The sequence below is a fragment of the Physeter macrocephalus genome, chromosome 15 (assembly GCF_002837175.3).
Source record: "Physeter macrocephalus isolate SW-GA chromosome 15, ASM283717v5, whole genome shotgun sequence".
NCBI classification, from domain to species: Eukaryota; Metazoa; Chordata; class Mammalia; order Artiodactyla; family Physeteridae; genus Physeter; species Physeter macrocephalus.
The window spans coordinates 6,937,520-6,960,667 of record NC_041228.1 but is presented as its reverse complement, the minus strand read 5'-3'; the positions used below and the strand labels follow the sequence as shown (position 1 = coordinate 6,960,667).

General features: G+C 40.7%; 1 protein-coding gene across 32 annotated transcripts in view; it reads right to left on the bottom strand.

Annotated features, from left to right (window-relative positions):
• The window catches only part of ZFAT (zinc finger and AT-hook domain containing), a 264,652-nt gene that overhangs the window by 231,367 nt on the left and 10,137 nt on the right, over positions 1-23,148 (bottom strand). For 27 of the 32 annotated variants that reach the window (XR_008619456.1, XR_008619457.1, XR_003683319.2 and 24 more), the window contains 2 exons: positions 15,279-15,357; positions 10,246-10,359 (listed from right to left, as the gene is read on the bottom strand). The exons of 3 other annotated variants lie outside the window; for them this stretch is intronic. The gene's annotated coding sequence lies outside the window, so the exon portion shown is untranslated. Of the gene's footprint in view, positions 1-10,245; positions 10,360-15,278; positions 15,358-21,194; positions 21,371-23,148 lie in introns of those variants that run through there. 2 more of the 32 variants (XM_055091064.1, XM_055091054.1) reach the window with 2 other exon arrangements.

Genomic DNA, 23,148 nt, shown 5'->3' with positions numbered 1-23,148 from the left:
TTGCAAGGCCCAGCAATCTGTATTTTAATTAATAATCCCTCCAAGTAATTCTGATACATGATAATATTTGAAAACCAGCGGATTAAAGATTAAACTGTTTCACCAAATATGCTGGAAAGCCAGAGCAAAGATAGCAGTGAACATCAAACTGTTAGAAAGTCTGTCATATGCTACAGATTGGGGGGGCGGGGCGGGGGGGGGAGGCAATGTCAAAACACCCATCACATGTCCACCCATAATGAACAGCCTGGAGAAACGCGGGGGGGGGAGGCAATGTCAAAACACCCATCACATGTCCACCCATAATGAACAGCCTGGAGAAACTGTGGCAGAGACAGCCTGAAAAAGCATAATTTTGAAAAGTAATCAAGTTCAGACTGATACTCAAACTTGAAATTTTTTTCTCCCTGAATACACACAGCAAATAGAGGCATATCCGCTCAGTGAATAAAGTTTTAAGCAGAGGAACGGAAGGGGCCGCAGGCAGAGCCCTCTGCCTGCAACGAGGACGGCACGCTGGGATCGGAAGCTCACCACCACTGCTGGGTCACCCCACGCCACCTCTGGCTCTGCCTAAAAGGGACTCGGGCATCAAGACCAATGAAGATCCGTCCAACATGTAATTTTAACCAAGAATATTTGTACACGAGCATATCTAACTGGAAATGAACTTGAAGACAATTCCGTAGCTGTCTGCTTAAAAAAGTAACCCCTAAGGAATCTCAAAGCAAACGCTAAGGAAAAAACCTGTCATTTTCAGAAAACGGTATTCACTAACTAAAAATGTTTTACTTTCAATATTAACTAGATCAAAATACCTTCTTAGTAAAGAATTCCTGAGGTTTCTAAGACCTGTCAATAAAGACCACACACGTCTTCCTCGATACTAAGTTAAAGAATGGGGAAATAAGCTGTTACAGGTTCACTGGCAAATACTAATGCTGTAACATTTTAAAGCATTTGTTCTGTATAGTCAATTGCTAAATTTGCAGGCCACTGGGAAGTCTGTGGTTCTTCCAAATTAAAACATAAAGAAGTCATCTGCAAATGACTAAAAGGTTGTACTGAAGTACACTGAAGCAAGGGCATCCAGAATTAAAGCTGACATGGTCTCTGATTCACCTCATTAGGGCAGAATAACATGGAATAAATGTTACGTAACACAGATTGTACATTAATCCTGAGCATCCAGGGATGAGTGGACGGCTGTGCAGAGTGTCACGGCTTTGTGCAGGACACCCACCCTTCTTTTAGCATAGATCTGGGCTATCATTTTAAACAGTCTTTCAAATTCAGCTAGGCAAATGATTAAACTAGGAAGTTTCTATCTACCTTACTGAATTTCAAAGCTACGTAACAAAATTTTTCATAGGAAACAATGTCACCTTGTCTAACAAAACAACCCTATTACCAGAGGACTCTTTCTGTCTTTCCAGGGAACACTCCCTGGGCTCTTAGAGCAAATGGCCCTGTCTGCTGCTATCTGGAATGTGCTAAATCAGAGGGTCAACTCTTAATAGAGCACGTTTATTAAGATTTGAGTATGAAGGGATAATTGCTGCATGCTAATCACCAAGCTTGAAAATTATACTTCGACTTGCAAAGCTACCTGTGTCTGAATCAACTACCTACGCCACTTCCCTCCACTCTGGCCACGTAAGTCTTGTAAACTAGCACAAAGGAGCATTTAAGAATCAGTGCTGCAGCACGAATACATCTGGGCAGCTACATTATGACCCAAACTGTCATTTGCTCATCTGTATAAAAGATATAAGCAAATAGTAGACACTGCTGCAAAAAAACAAAATTGTTAGTGGGGCCCCGTACAGGCAAGGTGCTCTACTGGACACAGATGGCAGGAAAACTGGTAATTATAAAGATACAACGTCCTCACCCTCAGAAAGCTTATGATCTAATCGAGGAAGATATGCATGTACAAAATTAGCAAGAACTTTACCTTTTGGTTTAATTATGCACTGAACCTAACACAGTGAGATGTTTACCAGTTTAATATTAATACATGATAAAAATACCAAAGCTTTATTGAAGAGAAAGATTTCAATAAAATAGAAATGTTTCCCAGTGTCTAAAAGACAAACAGCGATAAGAAAACAAATTTTCAACACTCAGAAAAAGAGCTGTTGTAAAATTATACGTTATCAATAGTCTGCCCTGAAAGTCACCTGTGAGAAAAGCCCTGTACTGTTCAGCACTGTGAGGGAACACAAAAAATAGATACAGTGCACCTGCTCACAAGGCATCAACATTCTAATGAGGAAGAGAAAAGGCAAGTGATAACCTGAAAATACTCAGGAAAATATATTCAATAAAGACAAATATAACCAATGGTGAATGTCGTAAATAGGCTCAGTGGTTTGAAGTCCTGCAAGGTTTTAGAGGACAGTTCTGACTAGGAGCTGTGACATCATTCCGGGTGGAGAACAGGAAGTTGGTGGGGGGCAGGGGGTTGAGAGGCGAGAGACGAAGTTTGTACACTTCTTCACTACAGAGAAAACTGAAACGTCTCGGTTGTGTACTGCTGGGCGGTAGGGTGGGGTGGTGGTGATAAATGTACTCTCAATAACGTCTCCAGAATTTCTAAAGGAGGAAATCAGTCTTCTGAACTGTTGGGAAGTTCAACTCTAGCCTACTTGGAAAGGCAATAAAGAATGAAAGTTCACTGCCAGGGCAAAAACAGAAATAAGAACCCCTAGTGGAAAAAAATTTTTTTAACTAAATTCTCTAAGGCCCAGCAGCAGCAGCATCTTAAGTCTGGGAAGCTCAGATGGCATCTGCTACAGGATATCCTGCTCTTAGGACGGCATCCCACACTAAACTCTAGCATAAAACATGCATTCTCACAGACAGCATTAAATGAAGAAACCTAAAGATTCCTGGTGTTTTTCCACACATTTTATAGCCTCCCCTGTTCTACTTCTTAGATATAACTATCCTGAAATGATGTCTGTGAAGAGCCGGTAGCAGCAAACATCTGACTGAAAGCTTAGCTATGTCTTACAGCTTCCAGTCGGGGATGTTTACAACAACAGACTTTCTGGACAACAAATTAACAGAAGGAATAAACACAAATGTTGCCACTCACCATCTTTATCTAATGATTGATAGGCTTTTTAGTCCTGAACCCTATCTGTGACATCTTGGGACAAAAATGATAAAGTTAATGCTATTCGTTGGCAAGAGACAAGCAGTTTATCAACAGCAATTTTTTCCTAAATAAATTACAAAAGACAATATGCATTATAAAGTTGTCTTGGCAAATATGGAACATTAAAGATTTTACCCAGTTATCCTACAAGATACATTTTCTCTTTGCTACGTTCAAAAATGAGGTTTTCTCTCCCTAAACCCAGAGTTTCAGAATTAATAATAAACAACACACTAGAATGACAACCCTAATGATCAGACTGACCATACATAGGCCTGAAACAGTCCCAATTTATGACTGTTGCCCTGATGTCATCATTAAAAGCGACTCTCTTCATCAACAAAAGTGTCCTAATTTAGATTGCTAATACAGTGGGTTTTACTGGTAAGTGTCTAATATTTTCTTCCCCTGTCCCCAGCTGATTTAGGTTAGGGATGTGCAGTCCATGGAAATGAACAAAGCAAAGTAGATAATAAGCAAACAAACTCATGACCTTGGCTTTGTTTATAAAATAATACACTGAAACCATTTTGTTTCCCACACCACTCTCCTGAAAGAGAGAAGGAAGACTAGGTGAAATATAAAAAATCTGCACTCCCATGAAACCAAGATTTGCTTTAATCTAAAGCATGTGAAATTACTGTCTCTTAAAAAAACCAATTAAAACAATTAGAGTCTACAATTTTCAGTGATTTCCAAGAAATGAACATACATACACACACACACACACACACACACACACACACACACACACACACCCCTGCCGGATAACTACTGAACACACCAATATACACAATTTTGAGAGGCTACTAATTTTCTAATATTAATTAATTTCTTTGAGAAACTATGGAGTAATTTCAGTCATTGATATTTACCGTGTGATAATATTTAAAGTTGCTTTCTGAAAAAAAATTTTTTGGTTTAAATGTCATAAATAACTCTACCCATTACAGAAATAATGCTGGAAATAATGAGGAAAGTGCATGTGGTCTCTATGGATACAAGATGACCTTCATTGTTTCTGAAGACAAATACCTTAAAAACAAAAAAACAAAAAAAAAACCCAGTGGCTATTTCCAACGAAGGCTATTCAAGCTGTTCAACAATTGAAAATTTCCAGATTTAAATTAGGAAAAAAATAGTTATTTCATGCCTAGGTAGGCACATGTTACTTGACTAATTAGGATGCTGTACACTAAGTTGCAATAAACCAGTGATTACAACTCTCTCCTTCAAACATTTCCCCCTCTGTTCTCAGTTTAATTTTTTTTTAAAGGTTGATCAAATGACAAATGTTTATCAGAGCTACTATATTTAACTCACACATAGTTCTATAATACATAGAATCTTTTCTTCAGGGTTATTAGAGAATTTTGTCAAATGTTATACATTTGCTTATGATGCGTTACTTTTTTAAAAAAAATGCTGGTTTGTATTTATTTTATTATTATTATTTAAATTTATTTTTGGCTGCATTGGGTCTTCGTTGCTGTGCGCAGGCTTTCTCTAGTTGCGGCGAGCGGGGGCTACTCTTCATTGAGGTGTGCGGGCTTCTCACTGCGGTGGCTTCTCTTGCTGCAGAGCACAGACTCTTGGCGCGCGGGCTTCAGTAGTTGCAGCACTCGGGCCCTAGAGCACACAGGCTTCAGTAGTTGCGGTGCATGGGCTCAGAAGTTGTGGCACGTGGGCTCTAGGGCACATGGGCTTCAGTAGTTGTGGCCCGCGGGCTCTAGAGCGCAGGCTCAGTAGCTGCGGTGCGTGGGCTTAGTTGCTCCGCGGTATGTGGGATCTTCCCGGACCAGGGCTTGAACCCGTGTCCCCTGCATTGGCAGGCGGATTCTTAACCACTGCACCACCAGGGAAGTCCACTTATGATGTATTCTTGAAGACAGTTGAAAATTAAATGTACAGAAGTTGAATAATATATAAGAAAATTCATTATGAAATACATTCTATAATTAAAAAGTATCTTCTAGACACAAACTATAATAATAATATATAATCTATTTTTCATAAATGTTCTTTTATTCATCATCAAAAACAGTAAGCAGGGGCTTCCCTGGTGGCGCAGTGGTTGAGAATCTGCCTGCCAATGCAGGGGACACGGGTTCGAGCCCTGGTCTGGGAAGATCCCACATGCCGCGGAGCAACTGGGCCCGTGAGCCACAACTACTGAGCCTGCGCGTCTGGAGCTTGTGCCCCGCAGCAAGAGAGGCCGCGACGGTGAGAGGCCCGCGCACCGCGATGAAGAGTGGCCCCCGCTCGCCGCAACTAGAGAAAGCCCTCGCACAGAAACGAAGACCCAACACAGCCAAAAATAATAAAATAAATAAATAAATAATTTAAAAAAAAAACCAGTAAGCAGGTCAAATCTAATGAAGGTATAGCTGAGGCTAAAGATTAACAATTTTTGGTGTGCTTAATGATTTCCATATTTGTCACAAATGTATTACATACTTGAGAGCTACCATTCTTACTACTAGTGTTAGCACTTTACTTTTTTTATAAGAACGGGCAAATTTTTATAAGAACGGGCAAAACACACATTAGATTCATACAAACAATCTGCTGTTCAGACAGAAATGGGTATGAACTGTTGGCTGGCATAGTGCTACTGTGCAGAAACTGGAAATGTTTGCCAAATCAATCTATCAATGATAGTTTTGAGTATCCACATATAATGTATGCCAGGCCACATTTTGCCACAGATTCTGTCACACCACAGATCCCACAAGTACAATGCTGAAAATGAGTTAGATACCTAATACATTCCCTTCAATGTGACAACCCATAATGAAGACATTATTCCTCAAAAGTACAGCTGACATTTGAACAACAGTTTGAACTGCTCGGATGCACTTATATGCAGATTTCTCCCAATACGTACATACATACAGTATTACAAGATCCGCAGTTGGCTGAATCTGCACATACGGAAGCATGGATGTGGAGGACCAGCTATGGGACTTGAGCATCTGCAGATTTTGGAGTCTGTGGTGGGTCCTGGCACAAATGCCCCGCAGATACCGAGAGGCAACTGTATTATTATAAGGAAGTTTTCCTGGGTACAGGAACTTGTACTAGACTACGTAAGAAAATAGTTAAGAAATACCATTTTGTAACTTAAGATAAACATGATGAAAAAAAATAACTTCTCAGTTGGCCTAGATTTTGCATCCTCTAAGAGAAATCTAAGGCAGGGAAGCTGCTTGGACTAGTAGCAGAGAGGTTATATGCCAAGTCTTAAGGGAAGCAGGGTGGGACTGGGGAAAAAAGCTGGCAAAAGGCAAGAATTCACAGACCAGTAATAAAGGTTATGGAGCAGAAAACGTCCACATTAAAAGAAAAAAAAACCCAGATACCCCAAAAGATATTCTATTCTCTTTCTCAACCTATTCAATAATACTTATCATCCTCACATGCTTCACGTTAAAAAAAAAAGCAGAGATTAAAAAAATAAGGAAAAGAAAATGATAAAATGATATTTAAATTAATAAACTCAATCCATTTGAAAAATTTATAAAGTGATGAGGTGCTTAGGATAGACAGATGAAAACAACATGCTTCCTGTTCTTTGAGGCTTATTTATGATTTACTCATTATTACCAACTGCCATATGTAACAGAGGCTTGAACGTGTTTTCATACAGTTTCTCAAGTTGGTTTTAAAACTAGTTCTAAGGTTAGTAGTAGAACAGGCATTAATTCTACCCTACAGATGAGGAAGAAGGGACAAATTGGAGAAGTGATTTGAGCAAGCTCAGCCATTGACTATGAGCCACTATCCAGGAACCACCTACATGGGGACTACCTCTGAGGACAAATAAGCCTGGCAAACTGAAATACCTGAAAACAATCAATGAGGTGATGAAGATGAAAGTGCTGAAAAGCAGTGCTCAGTTGTAAAGTACATGATAATCATCGCCATGACATCTTATGTCTGCGGAGCATGTTCATACCTTTCATATGGATTTACATAGTGATAACTCTGAGAAGCAGGCAAGGTGGGTACTATTATCCCTACTACACCCAGCTTAAATCAGTTCTGCTATAAGAATGAATATGTGTTCTCTGGAAGTAAAGACCCATATCAGATACTTCATGTGATATTCAAATTGATAATCAAATGAAAGTTTACCTAAAAAACTTACTATAATATATGTGTGTATATACAGTGTGTATGTGCATGTGTGTGTATACATATACATGCATGTGTATAAATGACTTGTTTTTAATTCGACTGTCTTTTGTTGCTTTTCTTTTAAACTTTCCCCCCATTTCTGTCACCTCTAACAGGATCAGCTGTTTTCTGTGCTGCATGATCACAGCTCAGACACACAAACACCCTTTGGGATGGTTAGTGCTTAGGCTCGTCAGCAGAGAAGCAGTTCCTTTTCCTCACAAATCTGAATAAAACACCATCACACTCACACTGGACATGGCTTGACCCCAAACCAGCAGCCTCGGCTCTACCTACGAAACTGTTAGAAAAGCAATTCTCAGGCTTCTACCCCAAACCTAATGGATCAGGAATTAGGGGGAACGAGACCCAGAAATCACTGTTTTACAAGCCTTCCAGGTAATTCTGATACACACTAAATTCTTTTAACCACTGATCTAGGTTTTTACCATAGTTCCAATAACATGCCTTAAAGCCCACTGACAGAAGAGCTCTCTGTTAGGGTGACCACTAGCCCTGCATTAGGGTTTGTCTGGGACTGAAAGAGACTATCAGTTTTAAAACCAGGACAGTCCTGGGCAAACAAGGACTAACTGGTCACCCGAATCACCATTACAGATCAAAAATGAAAAAACTATTCACTTAAAATGGAGCATTGATATTATGGACGAAATGCATGTTGCCTTTTGGGTGGAGAGAGAAGGTTATATTAAAACCCCAGGAAGTGTTAATGGGATAACTTAGTTTACCATTTCAGTGTAATTATGCATTTTCTCCATTAATGCTCGGAACAAAGAAAGTGTAGCTTTCCACGATAGGGGTGCCATATAGCTACATATAAGCACTGATTTGTTACGGACTTACTGAAAAAAAGTTTGCCCAGGAATGCTTCAAACCTGAAGGGAGGTAGGGTAGGGCAGTGTTCTGGATAAAATGATCAAACACTTTTTATTAAACCATAAGGCAATCAGAAATTTGTATTTTTTAATTAAAAAAATTTTTTTAATGTTTTTCGCCACACCACATGGCATGTGGGATCTTAGTTCCCTGACCAGGGATCGAACCCGTGCCCCCTGCGGTGGAAGCCTGGACTCCTAATCAGTGGACCACCAGGGAATTCCCTGTATTTTTTTAAATAAAATTCTCTGACCACAGTCAAAACTGATAGTGAGTTGAACAGCAGCCAGATTTTTAGATTCTCAAGATTTTTAGATTTTTAAGAATCCTTTCAGATTCTTCAAATACTGCCCACTGAAAGTCCTAGGTCATAAACAGGGTAAAATTAGTCACCAGTGACACACAGCTGGCTGTGAGTGTTAAGACCACTTACATCAGGTAAGCTGAGCAGGTCTGTGGTCCCACAGCACTCAGGTAACTGAAAGGCAGATTCTCTGTTTTTTGAAAAATTATGTATTTATTTGCCTACGTCGGGTCTTAGTTGCCGCACATGGGATCTTTGTTGTGGCATGTGGGGTCCTTCATTGTGGCACGCAGGCTCAGTAGTTGCAGCGCATGGACTTAGCTGCCCAGCGGCATGTGGGATCTTAGTTCCCTGAACAGGGACTGAACCCACGTTCTCTGCATTGTAAGGCGGATTCTTAACCACTGGACCACCAGGGAAGTCCCAAGGCAGAGTCTCTTCAGCCAACAGGATGCAAGAGGCTCCAAACTCTTTTTCAGAGACTTAAACACCATGAACTGCACCCAGAAAAAAAACGATAACTCACAGACCTAGAGTGCTCTCCATGATTCATATATACCATAAGCCAAACTACAACGCTGAAAATTTCCCATAATCCTGGAGGGTAGCACCATATAAATGCATCACGATGATGCAATTCACATTTCAACAAGTGTACTTCATTTTCAAAATCCACACCTGGAAGGAAAATTGCCAACTTCAGCCTCAATGTACAAGCAAAAGGAGATTTCAACAAATAAGGATCTAAGAAACCCTAACTGTGAACCTTAGTGACACAGAGAATATATATCCACACACTTATATATTAGACATACCTCTACATGTGAAACCTTAAATGGACGTCATGCTTCTCACTATGTATATCCTAATTTCAAAGCTGTTTTTTTTCTAAATTTAATTTTTTTTCAAAGCTGTTTTAATCTTCAGAAATTATCCATTTATATCTATTTAGTTTTAAATACTGTTTTCAATTTTTCAGGCTTTTCTAGTAAGAAATCTACTTAATGCTTTACTTTGAGAAAAAGAATCCTTTTCTAAGGACAAGAGGTATAAATGACTCTCCTAGTAATTTATCTTCCATGAAGTCTGTTTACATTGTTTCCCTGAAGTCACACCTGTTCGATCAAATCCTTGCACTTCCACTGATACACTAGCTGTGTGACTTTTAAGTTACTTAACTACTCAGAATCAGTGTCCCAATCTGTAAAATAAGAAAATCCTATAATGTGAAATTAAAAATAACCCTCACAGAGTGGCTGTGAAGTTTAAACAAAATTATGTGAGTATAAAAGCATATTTGAAACAATAAAGCACTATACAGATGTTAATGGCGTTTACAGGTTTGTACCTACACTTTCTGGAGACTTGGGACCCATGGAATGGGTACCACGTAGTATTACTTTAAAGGGTCTGCATTTGCTCACCCAACCTCACCAATCGTCTCAGCCCCAAGAGTGTCCAGCCTTATGTGTCATCCAGCTGTGGGTCTAGATGTGGTCAATCCAGGTTGCATCACAGCCCCTGAACGAATTTTGTAAGAATTTCTCTTTCACTGTTTTTTTTTTTTGTAATTTATTTTTATAATGGGGTTTAGTTGATTTTCACTGCTGTGTTTATTATGCTGCTTTACACACACTTGATTCACTTACAGAGAGATATCAATAAATAGTTTTTAAGATTTAAAAAAAACGAAACAAACCTTCCTCCTGAAAGCATGAGTCTGCATCTGAAAGACCTGACAACCATGAGGGTCATGGTTTGTGTGAAGACAACAGAGTTCTACGGAATTCTCTTTGACGTGGCATTAACTGACCTGGGCAAAAAACAAAGGAACATCAACAACTCTGGCCGCTTTCACACTAAACAGGCTAACTAGGCCCATCCATCAGTAATGATATAATGACAGTAATATTGGGTTGGCCAAAAAGTGCCCTCAGTTTTTAGGTAAAACTAAAAGACACATTTTCATTTTCACCAAGAACTTTATTCAACAACGTATTCACCCTTCTGTTCCACTACCGTCTGCCATTTTTCAGGCAATTTCATAATTCCAACTTCCCAAAACATTTTATCTTTTTGAGCAAAGAACTGGTGCCTTATACAGTCTTCCAGGAAACTGAAAATTTCTCCGTTAAGAGAATTTTGTAAAGACCGAAATAAATGGAAATCTGAAGGTGCAATGTCTGGTGAATACAGCAGATGAATCAGAACTTCCCTTCCCAGCCAAGCTGTAACAGTTTTTGCCTGGTCATCAAAGAACACGCGGTCTTGCGTTATCCTGATGGAAAATTATGCATTTTCTGTTGACTAATTCTGGGAGCTTTTCAGTGAGTGCTGCTTTCAGTTGGTCTAATTGGGAACAGTACTTATTGGAATTAATCGTTTGGTTTTCCAGGAGGAGCTCAAAATAGAGGACTCCCTTCCAATTCCACCTTATACACAACCTCACCTTCTTTGGATGAAGACCAGCCTTTGATGTGGTTGGTGGTGGTTCATTTAGCTTGCCCCACGACCTCTCCCGTTCCACATTATTGTACAGTATCCACATTTCATCCCCGACACAGTTTGTTTTAAAAACGGAATGTTTTTGTTACTTTTAAGTAGAGAATCGCATGGGGAAATACAGTCAAGAAGGTTTTATTGGCTTAACTTATGTGGAACCCAAACATCAAAGCGATTAACATAACCAAGCTGGTACAAATGATATCCAATGCTTGATTTGGATATTTTGAGTCTGTCGGCTATCTCCCGCTTGGTATAATGTTGACTGTTCTCAATTAACGTCTCAATGTGATCGCTGTCAACTTCAACTGGTCTACCCGACAGTGGAGCATCGTCCAGCGAGAAATCTCCAGCATGAAACTTCGCAAACCACCTTTGACACGTTCGATCAGTCACAGCACCTTCTCCACACACTACAAAAATCTTTTTTTGCGTCTTGGTTGTATTTTTACCTTTCCTGAAATAATAAAGCATAATATGCCGAAAATGTTTTTTTCTTCCATCTGCAATATTAAAATGGCTACACAAAAATTCACCAATTTTGATAAGTCTTTTTTTTTGAAATGCACGCTGATATGATGGCTGTCACATACAATCTAACAAAATGGTTTTGAATGAAGTTAAAGACAACTAAGCACTACTAGAGCCATCTTACGGAAAAAACCGAATGAACCTTTTGGCCAACACAATACTATAAACACTACTCTTCGTTTTCACTTTAAAGTGAAGAAAGGGGGCTTCCCTGGTGGCGCAGTGGTTGCGCGTCCGCCTGCGGATGCAGGGGAACCGGGTTCGCGCGCCGGTCTGGGAGGATCCCACGTGCCGCGGAGCGGCTGGGCCCGTGAGCCATGGCCGCTGAGCCTGCGCGTCCGGAGCCTGTGCCCCGCAACGGGAGAGGCCACAACAGGGGGAGGCCCGCGTACCGCAAAATAAATAAATAAATAAATAAAGTGAAGAAAGGTTTTAAAATCTAAAATTATAAAAGATAAACTTGGTTTTAATTATATAGTTCAAGGACTGGTCAGCCCATGGCTAACCTGAATGCTACTAAATGGGAATATCAGCACAGAAGTAACAAACGTATCCAACGTAAGTGAAGACAGAGGAGGCTTCTACCAGAAGCTGGGCACCCCAGACTGACCTCCTGTGAGTCTACCCTCACTTCTGAGTAGCAGCACCTCTGGCTGTGCTGCTCAGGCACCTGCATCGTAAACTCTCCAGCAGCCCCATGGCCCCCCACCTGCGCGGGCAGTGGGGCGCTCTGAAGCGGGCAGCTGAAGTAGGTATGCAGGTCGCAGAGCATCTGCTTGCCTGTGCTCAGCACACCGCCAGTCAGCAGGCAGAGACCTAGACTCCAACTACTCTCAGTAGAGTCCCGGATGAGCCAGGCTCCATCCGGCCTTCCCAAAGGTGGAAGGCACCCACCAATGCCTCTCAACAAACCTGTAACCTATGAGAGGCAAACCTAGGACCTGTTTTGGGGAAGCCCTGGCCTAGAGTATTTATGGAGTGAATAGCTGTTTCAGACACTGGTCTAGCTATGGGGGAAGTGGTGGATAAAACACCTGTTCTCATGGAGCTTACCACCTCTAGAGGAGGCTCCAAGGTTGAGTACAGCATGTTAGGGATTCAGATAATACTACAGGCAACGGGGAGTCAGAGAAGACTTTAAAGCACAAGATTAGATGCCTGTTTAAGAAAGATCAGACTGCTGCTGATATATGTGATCTAAAAGAGGGGAGGTGGGCAGAATAACTGGCTGTAAGACCGCTGCAACGGTCCAGATGGGTCATAAAGGCCTGCTTCAGGGTACAGTAAGGTACAGTAAAAGTAAAAACCTTCAAAGTTTCTTATGGCCTACACAGCCAACGTGAATGGTAAATTCACTGATAAATCCTGCTTGTTTCTGCTTTTTCTTTTGAAATTTTTGGCTAAATCTCTGATTTTTTTTTTCTCTTAAAAGCAGAGAGAGGGCTTCCCTGGTGGCGCAGTGGTTGGGGGTCCGCCTGCCGATGCAGGGGACACGGGTTCGTGCCCTGGTCTGGGAAGATCCCACATGCCGCGGAGCGGCTGGGCCCGTGAGCCATGGCCACTGAGCCTGTGCGTCCGGAGCCTGTGCTCCGCAACGGGAGAGGCCACAACAGTGAGAGGCCCACGTACCACAAAAAAAAAAAAAAAGCAGAGAGAAAGATAAATTCTAGGGAAAGATACTAGTTACCAAGATTCTAGTTCATTTTAGTCTGATTCTAGTTTTATAAAGGCTAGCACCTGAGCTGCTGGCTGTATCTTCTGGAAAGAGTAGTTTTAAATAGTATAGAAGGCATTAAAACTACAGAAGGAAAAAAACAGCCATCAGCTAATTAACGGAAGGAAGTAGTACATGGGGACAGAACAATTTAAAATTCAAGTCAAGGCCAGTGAGCTCCTTGAGACGAAAAGTATGAGGATGAAATGATCAATTCCATTAAAGGTTCAAAAGGAAGCCAGCAAGACAAACTAGTTAGAGGACAGAAGGAATAAACAGCAACAGAATTACGATCATCCTCATTATATTCCAGACAAACCCCATGGACATGAAACCAAAAATGCTGAAGACTGGGAAGCGGAACTGCAGACACACCTAAGACGTAGGGAACTAAAAAGGGTACTCAAACAGCAGTCAATTTGAGGCAACTAAAGTTGAGGCACTGAAGTCCAAGGGAAGTTTGTATAATTTCTGATGAGAAAAATCATAAAAACTTCAACCACCCAGTGCTGCCATTCTCAGTTCAGAAAAAACAAGCACCTCCACACTGTTAGAATGACGGGGAACAGCGATATATTCGGCAAGCATTGGCACGCGTGTTTCTCTTCCATCTTTTTTTTTTTTTAATTTTTTTTTTTTTTTTTTTTAGTACGCGGGCCTCTCACTGTTGTGGCCTCTCCCGTTGCGGAGCACAGGCTCCGGACGCGCAGGCTCAGCGGCCATGGCTCACGGGCCCAGCCGCTCCGCGGCATGTGGGATCCTCCCGGACCGGGGCACGAACCCGCGTCCCCTGCATCGGCAGGCGGACTCCCAACCACTGCGCCACCAGGGAAGCCCTCTTCCATCTTTTGAAATGACTAGCATACACAGTATCCAGTCTTTCACTGTGACAAAGTGATCACTTGCATCCCTGTTAATCCCCAATAATCATAATTCCACGAATGTCTAGAACGCCAACCCCAGAGCATTCTTTTAAAATATTTTTTGGAATCATCTTCTGATAGTCTACTCTTAGGAAGGAAGTACTGGATAATAATTAAGAACCTGAGCTTTACAGTCAGAACTAGGCCAAGCATTTAACTTGGTGACTCTAAAAAAGTGACTTTACTCTTCTATGGCTACTTTCCCATCTGTAAAATGAGATTTTAAAATACCTATCTGGTAGGGTTATCGTGAGGGTTGAATACGATTATGTAACACTCAGCAACGCTGAGCTCTGCGGCAGGTGTAAAGCTAGTAAGCAATAAATGGAAGGAGAAAAGGAGGGGAAAAGATTCTTCACCTCCTCTTTGCAACTTTTTTTTCACACAGCTTTCCCCATTTTAAATTCTTTATATTTCATTTTTACAAATCCTGTTTATCCTTTAAGGCCCAGTTCAAATGCCAAACTCTCTATGAAAACTGGCCACTTAAAATGTATGATAGATATGCATCAATAATAAGAATAGTTAACACTTATCTAGTGTTCTAAGTGCTTCACACATATTAACTCATTTAATCCTCCTAGCGGCCCTGTTAGGTAGGTAGTATTATCCTCTTTTTGTAAATGAGTGTGAGACAGAAAGCAGTCTGCCCAGAGCGACACAGGAGCTGGTGGACTGGGCTCTGAACCCCTCACACAGCCTGGCTCCGGAGGCAGCTCTCACCTGTGCTACACGCTGTCACTGTCAACTGAGAAGGATGAGTAATTACTGCAGAGACCTTCAGAGAGTTGACAGTTTTATATTTAGTATAGCTGGAGATGTTTTCTGTACAAGCTACGGATAGCTTATTCACCTTTCATTAAAAATACCCCTATAGCTCAGTTCCTCAATCTGCACAAAATAAAGGGGGAAAAACTGTTATTCACACACAATTTGGTTTTACTGTTTTTCAGGTTGCTAACTTGAGTCCAATTTTCTCAGTGCACACTTCTAAAATTCTAGTTCCCTTCTCTTATAAGGCCCAGGAGATGGATAACGGAGACCATAAAATGGAGATTTTACCTCCATATGACCCAGACGATAGAGAATGCCATATCACCTACTACATTAGACGGTCAAAACTGGTTGTCATCTGATAATTCTGTGAAAATAAAATATAGTCATCAGGAATTGACATCCTCAACAATGTATGCCATATTTTCAGGTTTTGATTTTATACACACACACACACACACAAATACACATATAATGGCAAAGATACTACTTGTAAATAAAAGATATTGATATTACTCTTCAAACTAAGGAAGGCTCAGGGGTATGAAATTGAGTTTTACCAAAAAAATAAATACAAATATGAACATTCTTTGTGTGGGAGACAAAATGTTAATATCTTCCCTTTTAAATCATACTTTCTAACACAGAATCAGAGCAAGAATAAAACATACCTGACCAAGGGATAATGTTTGGCTTTTACAGAAAATTATAAGCTCTTGAAAGAGAAAGGCTTAAAAGGAAACTACTGTTTCTCCATAATTATAGCAGTGCTACTTTATCTACCTGTTCTCTGAATGCATTTTTGGTGCCTTATTTTAAGATCGAAAACACGCTGTAAGATCACAATGAACTTCATATGCTAGTTTTCTTAGGAACGGCCACCCCCCCAATCCCAAAATAAAACAGTAAAAAGGCAAATAAGCCAAAATAAACAAGAAAAGTCATTGTTTCTCAGTTTCCTTTAAGAACTTTTCAAAAACTAAGAATTAATAAAATCTGCATCATTTGGGAGGAGGACTATATCAAGTTCAACTATTCTTAAATTAGTCTCTAAATGGGTTTCTATTTAAAATAAGACAAGCTGTCACCGGTGGCTTATCACTAGCTGTGGGTCCATACTGAGGCTTCAGGCCTCTCAAGTGGCAGGAGCAGAGCAGGGCTGTCAAGACAAGTCTTACTGGTCAGATATGGAATGGTCAGATATAGTCTGACCTTTGAATTCACTTACATTTAGCCCAGGGCTATGGCTGGGAGGCAAAAAAGCACAAGAAAGCCCAAATAGCTAAGGCAATATAATGCGTACTACACTAAAAGGCGGGGCTAAGCACATCCCAAACTCTGCAGATAAACAGATTCTGAACTCAGAGCCACTTAACACACAAAACCATCACAACAGGCTAAGCTCCCACAACAGGCTAAGCTTGCCTTTATCATGGCATTTAACTTGCATGGCAACTGTTTGTTTACTTGTCCGTTTCCACACTAAGGGAATGGCTGTCTGATTCATTCCAATATCCTTAGTCCAGAGATAAGTGTAAAATAGCACAGGTGTAAAATAAACGAGCAACAGAGAAGGAGAAAGCAAATATAAAGAAAACGGATGTCTCTGTCTTTTCCCTGGTTCCATATTTTGCCTCAAGGATCTCTCATCTTACACCTGGGGAGGATAATATAAACCAGGCTTATTTTATTTTTTTATGTTTATGTAATGTGAACCATTTAACCTCTTTGGATCTGAGTTGCCTCTTCTATAAAAGGAAGGAACTGAAACCAACGAGTTCTTAAGTTCACTAGTTCCATGATTCTATGATGGAATATTCTAGTAATAAAGTTTTGTTAATATTTACTGAATGAACGCCTCCACGTCAATAGTTATGCTTATATCTGAAACCAAAGGTGTGCCTTTACTGCTATGCCAGTCAAGTGCCATATAAACTTGTAAATGGAAAAAAATCCACAAAACACTATATATGAAAATACATGCAAGTGCATAACAAGTCTTAGTAAAATTTAAAAGATATAAAATAGTATTTGCTTTAGATAATGCATACTTGGCTTAGAGTCTGGCTGGGATTTTTATATCAGGGAAAATAAGTAGTTTAAAGTTTCTTGGGCAACTGGAAATCCAAGTCACACTGAAATGTGCAGCTTGCTGATGTCTCAGAGTCGGGCTCATGTTTCCAAAGGCCCACGGCAACAATGCCACCTGCAATCAGGTCACTTCCTTTCTTAAAACCCTCCCAAGGCTTCCCTCTCTGCTTGAAGGAAAACGCAGTCTCCTTCCTGTGGCCCTCTCAGACTTCCCTACTCCTCTCCACCAGCATTTGGGGCTCCTCTCAATTCCTCCAATGTGCCGAATCTTTCCCCCTTCAGAGGCTTTGCACTTTCTCTTCCCTGCCACACAAGCTCCCGCAGACGTTCACGCGGCTGGCTCCTTCACATCCTGCTCTAACACGGCCTCCTCTGAAGGCTGCCCCTGCGCGCGCACGCACACACACACACTCACACACCCTCCCGTGAAGGCACACACACACACACCCGTGAAGGCGCACACCCCCCACACACACCCGTGAAGGCAGGCGCGCGCACGCACGCACACACACACACACACACACGCACGCGCGCCCGTGGGAGTGCCGTGAAGGCACTCCCACCTTTATCGCTCCTCCCTCTTTGGTCTTCCTCACAGTTCTTATCCTGACTTGAAATTATGTGCTTTGCTTATTCCTTTACTTGTTACTGTCTGCTTCTCCTGTCATAACCTGCCAGGTTGGAAGCTTCATGAGAGCAGGAACCTTGCTTATCCCTTTTCCTCCTGTAATTCTAGAGCATGGAACAGTGTCTGTAGGCTTTTTTGGAGAATCTGACAAACTTCTTCTAAAATTCATTTTAAAAATGCAAATGTAAGTGTTAAACATTTGTTGAATAAAATAATAAATGTAATGGGAGCTATTATGTTTAAAAGCACTATTCCAGGCTCTTTACACAAAGCAGCTCACGTAACTTCACGATGGCTCCATAAAATGGACGTTATTATTCCATGTTACAGATGAGGAACTAAGGCTCAAAAACTTAATCAGAAACAGAATGGCATAAAGGTGATGCCTACCACTCTGAAATTTTCTAGGTTCTAGACTCTAAATCCACCTACATTTTTAATCTCTAAAATATTTAAGAACTGTTATAATGCTATGATAAAAAATAAATAAAAAGAAAGATGACTCAAATGAGGTAAGACCAGATTCTTAAAATGAAATTGCCATTTCTGTCAGATGATTTCAATAAACGAGAGAAGTGAGAAGTATGACATTATGAAGTACCTAAATAATTCCTATTTTTAAAGGCTACGTCTAAAAGGATGGAAGGTAATCCTACACTAGAATGAAAAGACTGCCATTCATCTGTTTAAGAGTTGTGAAAAGGCGGCCACAGTTAAAAAACAACAACAAACTAGTGAGCTAGCAACACTGAACTTTAAAAATACATATTTATAATAGCATTAAAAATATGAAATATTTAGGGATTGTGGTGGTTAAATTTTGTGTGTCAACTTGGCTAGGCTTTGTGCCAGCTGTTTGATTAAACACTAGTCTAGGGACTTCCCTGGCAGTCCAGTGGTTAAGACTCCATGCTTCCACTGAAGGGGGTGCGGGTTCGATCCCTGGTCAGGGAACTAAGATCCCACATGCTGCCCCGGGGCCAGAAAACAACACGAAACAAAACGAACACTAGTCTAGAGGTTGCTGTGAAAGTATTCCACAGATGTGATTAACATTTACAATCAGCCGATGTTATGTAGAGGAGATCACCTTCCACAATGTGGGTAGGCCACATCCAATCAGTTGAAGGCCTTCAGAGCAAAAAACAGAGGTTTGCTGGGGAAAAAGGACTGCTGGGTCAAGACCAGGACAGAAATCCTGCCTGAGTTCCCAGCCCCCTGGCCTACCCTACAGATGTTGGACTCAGGACTGCAACAGCAACTCCCTTGCCAGACACAGCCTGCTGGCCCATGCCGCGGATTTTGGACTTGCCAGCCCCTGCAATCCTGTGAGCCAATTTCTTAAAATAAATCTCTCTTTCTCTCTCAAGCCCTCCTTCTCCCCGCCCCCCCACCCTGACACCCCTACCTTACGATTCAGCCACTCCACTCCTGGGTATTTACCCAAGAGAAACAAGGGTGCTATGTCCACATAAAGACATGTGTACATGGACGTTCACAGCAGCTTTATTTGTAAAGGCCAAAAACTAGAAACAACCCCTATCAAGAGGTGAATGGATACACAAGCTACAGTATATCCATGCAGTGGAATACTACTTAGCAATAAAAAGGAATAAACTATTAAATGCTACAAAATGGATAAATCTCAAAATGATCATGCTGAGTGAAAGAATCTAAACTCTTTTGAGTGCATACTGTATTCTAGGACATGCTGACTAAAGCAAGGTAAAAGAAAATAAATAGTAGTTGCCTAGGTAATAAAGCGGGGAGGTTACCAAGAGCGACTAGAAAAATTTGGGGGCTGACAGATATGCTCAGTATCTTGACTAGTGATGGTTTTATGGGTATACACATATGTCAAAGCTTATCAAATTATACACTTTTGATATGCACAGTTTACTGTATAACAATTATATCTTAATACAGCTGCTTCAAAAAAAGATATCTGTCAGAAGTGTTAAGGAAAATTTTTAAGGCTTAAAAATGCCTTCTCGGTGAATTCCCTGGCTGTCCGGTAGTTAGGACTCAGAGCTTTCACTGCCAAGGGCCTGGGTTTGGTCCCTGGTCAGGGAACTAAGATCCCACAAGCCCCGAGGGGTGGCCCAAAACTAACTAAATAAAAAGCCTTCTCAACAAAAAGAATAACAAAGGCCATCTCCTTACTTGGGATCAACTGTCAACAGATAACCTAAAGAACTATTTCTCTCCTATCTTGAGTCAGCCTTTTTAAATAAGAAGACTGATCTTTAATCTGGAAGGGTAAGTTAAGGATTAAGGGAAAAAAAAAAAGAAAGAAAAAAAATTGAAGCCCAAGATAGGAAGGAGACAGGAACAGAAGAAGGAATTGCTTTCAATTCATATTTATAGATTAAGAAAAATCACATCCTAAAATATATCTGAAAATTGGGTAATTTCCAAGGAATCATAAAGAAGTGTCATGAGAATGGATGTAGAATCCATGCAGAATTCTAGAACAGAGTTTTAAAAACCTGATTAATAAGGAACTTCTACAACATTATACTTGCTCCTGGTCCTCCACCCTTTCTAGTTCACCCTTCTGGGACTTCTTTCTGGGTTCTGGTTCCACCTGCCCCTTAAGCACTAGTGCTCTCCCGATCCTCGTTCGCCTTGTATGCTCACTCCACAACAGGGTTTGCAACCTTCCATGGGAGTCATAATTCTCTTTGATAATTTGATGAAAGCTATAGCTCAGAACAATATATATTTACAGAAAATTTTACATGTAAATATTTCAAAGGTTTCAAGAGCTCCCAGGACCCTGGCCATGCAGTCCTTAGCTTCTCAGGGCAAGGAAATTCCTCACAGAATCCCAGCCTGGGGTTCGTCCCTAAAAACGCATGCAAAGCGAGATGCACACAGCTGTGGCAATGGAAAATCTGAATGCTAAGAAATAAAATTCAAATAGCACCTAGGATCTCATGATATTTTTTCTGGGTATGTTGGAGAAATAGTTCAGCTAGGCAGATTCTTGATTACCTAGTGAATGCTAATTAATAAGATTTATGAAGGAAGTTTCTAACAACTATTCTGCAGAAGCCCATCCTCTTAAACATTAGATTTTAAAAAGGTGATTTGAATGAGGACACAGAAAACATGCATATCAAATTCTGGATGAGAAGTTGTGACAGTGAAGAGCTGGACCTTAGACCCAGGATTTAAAACATATCGACTAAATTCAGCCTAGGGGTGAAGTGGAGTCGGGAAAGATCCTCAACTCAAAGATCTTTTCATACACATACTCTCCTCTTCCTCAGATACAATAACTGATGGAAATATAATGCACACACCAAGACTGCACACTCCTTGAGATCAAGGCCTAAGTCTTATTTATCTTCATATATTTATCTTCATATAGCACCTTGAATAATGTCAGTATCACGGTCTGCTTGGGCTATATTATGCTATGCTAACCAATAGCTCCAAAATCATGGTGCCTACGACACAAGGGTTTATTTCTCACTTACATTAAATGTCAGTCGTGCATTGGCTTCAGTCTAGCTGCTCCATCATTCTGGAACCCAGTCGGAAGGCTCCATCATTCCGGGACCAGCCCCAGCTAAGGCAGGCTGGTTCCATGACAGAAGGAAAAGAGCTACCAGCAGCACCACAAGATGGAATTTAAAACAGCTGCTCAAACATGGGACACATCACTTCCTCCAACATTTTACCAGCCTAGGAAAGCCAAGTGTCCAAACCTGATGTCAGCAGAGTAGGAAATACAATCCTCCGACAGAGAGGACCCTGGTAGAGACGCAACAAATACTGTGAACAATCATACAATCTACCACAGTGCCTTCGTAATAGAAGGTGCTCAGTAACTGGCAGTAATTATTTATATGCCAGGCCATAAAAACCACTGGGCAGAGACTGTAATCTGTCTCGCTCACTGACGCATCAGCGCCGCACGGTGCCCGCCACATGGCAGAGGACACGCTAAATCTTTACTAAGTGAACGGGGACAAGATGAGCATGGGATCTGGAATCAAAAAAACCTGCGACCAAGTACTATGTCTGCCAATTCCTGACTTAGCGGAAAGCCATTTTTCTCTTGATTCTGGGATGGTTGTTGTAAAGATTAAATAAAAATACATGAGAAAAAGCACCACGAAAACTGTGCTCTTTTACACAGATGTTATTTCTCCAGATAGTCAAATGGGATGAAATTTGATAAAAAATAAACTCATTTAAACTTCTATAGTAATGCACTACATAATATCCTGCATTTATTTTCAAAGCATCAACTGGCAAGTAAAGAATGAGAAAGATTAGACTTAAAGCAGTTCACATGAAAAAGAGACAATGTTTTAGTTGACCATAAGCTAAATATGATCAAAGGGTAATGTTGCTGCCAGAAACTGGAATGCAAATTTCAGGCTGCATTAATAGAAGGAGAGTATCCAGATAATAGCTTCATTGTATTCAGCAATGGGCAGTTCACATCTGAAGCAGCCAGTCAGCTCTGGCCACCATATTTTAAGAGGTATACTGACAAACAGACTTTGTCATGAGTTTAGCAATGTGCATGAAAAAGGTCTGTAAACCATGTCATGTGCATATGGTTCGAGAATTAGGGCTTTTTTCCCTTAGCGTGGCAAAAAGAAGACTCGAGTAGGATTTAACAGTCATTTTCAAACAACTTAAGAGTTAACTGTGTATAAAAAGAATAAGTTTCATATATATTCCGCTAGACTTCCAAGGACCAGTAAGTGAAAGTTAAGAGGGGAAAAAGATCAAGCTCAATGAGAAGTTATTTCTGACACTTAGAAACCTAAAACAAGGAAGGGTGGATGATAACACGGTTACAGATGCTATTGAGGAAACTGAATTGGGTGGGAGTCGTACAAATCTTACTCACTCCTCTATGGAACCAAATATTTTTGAGGCATTTGAAAACGTCCAAACAGTATTTCTCTTTTCTGATTAAATAATAATACTATTAATACTACTAATAACAACAACAAAGAACAAGAACTGAGGTTAAGTAGTAAAACAAGAAGTTGTTTGGCCTGACAAACACAGAAAGGCATGCTGTTGAAAGGAAATGAAATTTCAAGCCTAGATAACATTAAACATAGACACAGTGTCTAGGTCTGTACAGAGGAAACAGGCTTAGTCAAAATTGTATTTATTCTGGAAGTTGGTTTTCCTTGCATGACCTAACTCCTATCATTTTCACGGAGGTGCAAAAGATTTTTTAAAAGTTCCTACAATGGCACTTAAGCAAAAATTTGCTAACATTAAACTAGTGCTCTTGTTGCAAGACAGTACTAGCGTTATCGATCAACTTGTATAATCATTCAAACTTCCCACGGCAGACTATTACACAGAACACCACTGTCATTTAAAAATGGTCTCTCGGGCTTCCCTGGTGGCGCAGTGGTTGAGAGTCCGCCTGCCGATGCAGGGCACGCGGGTTCG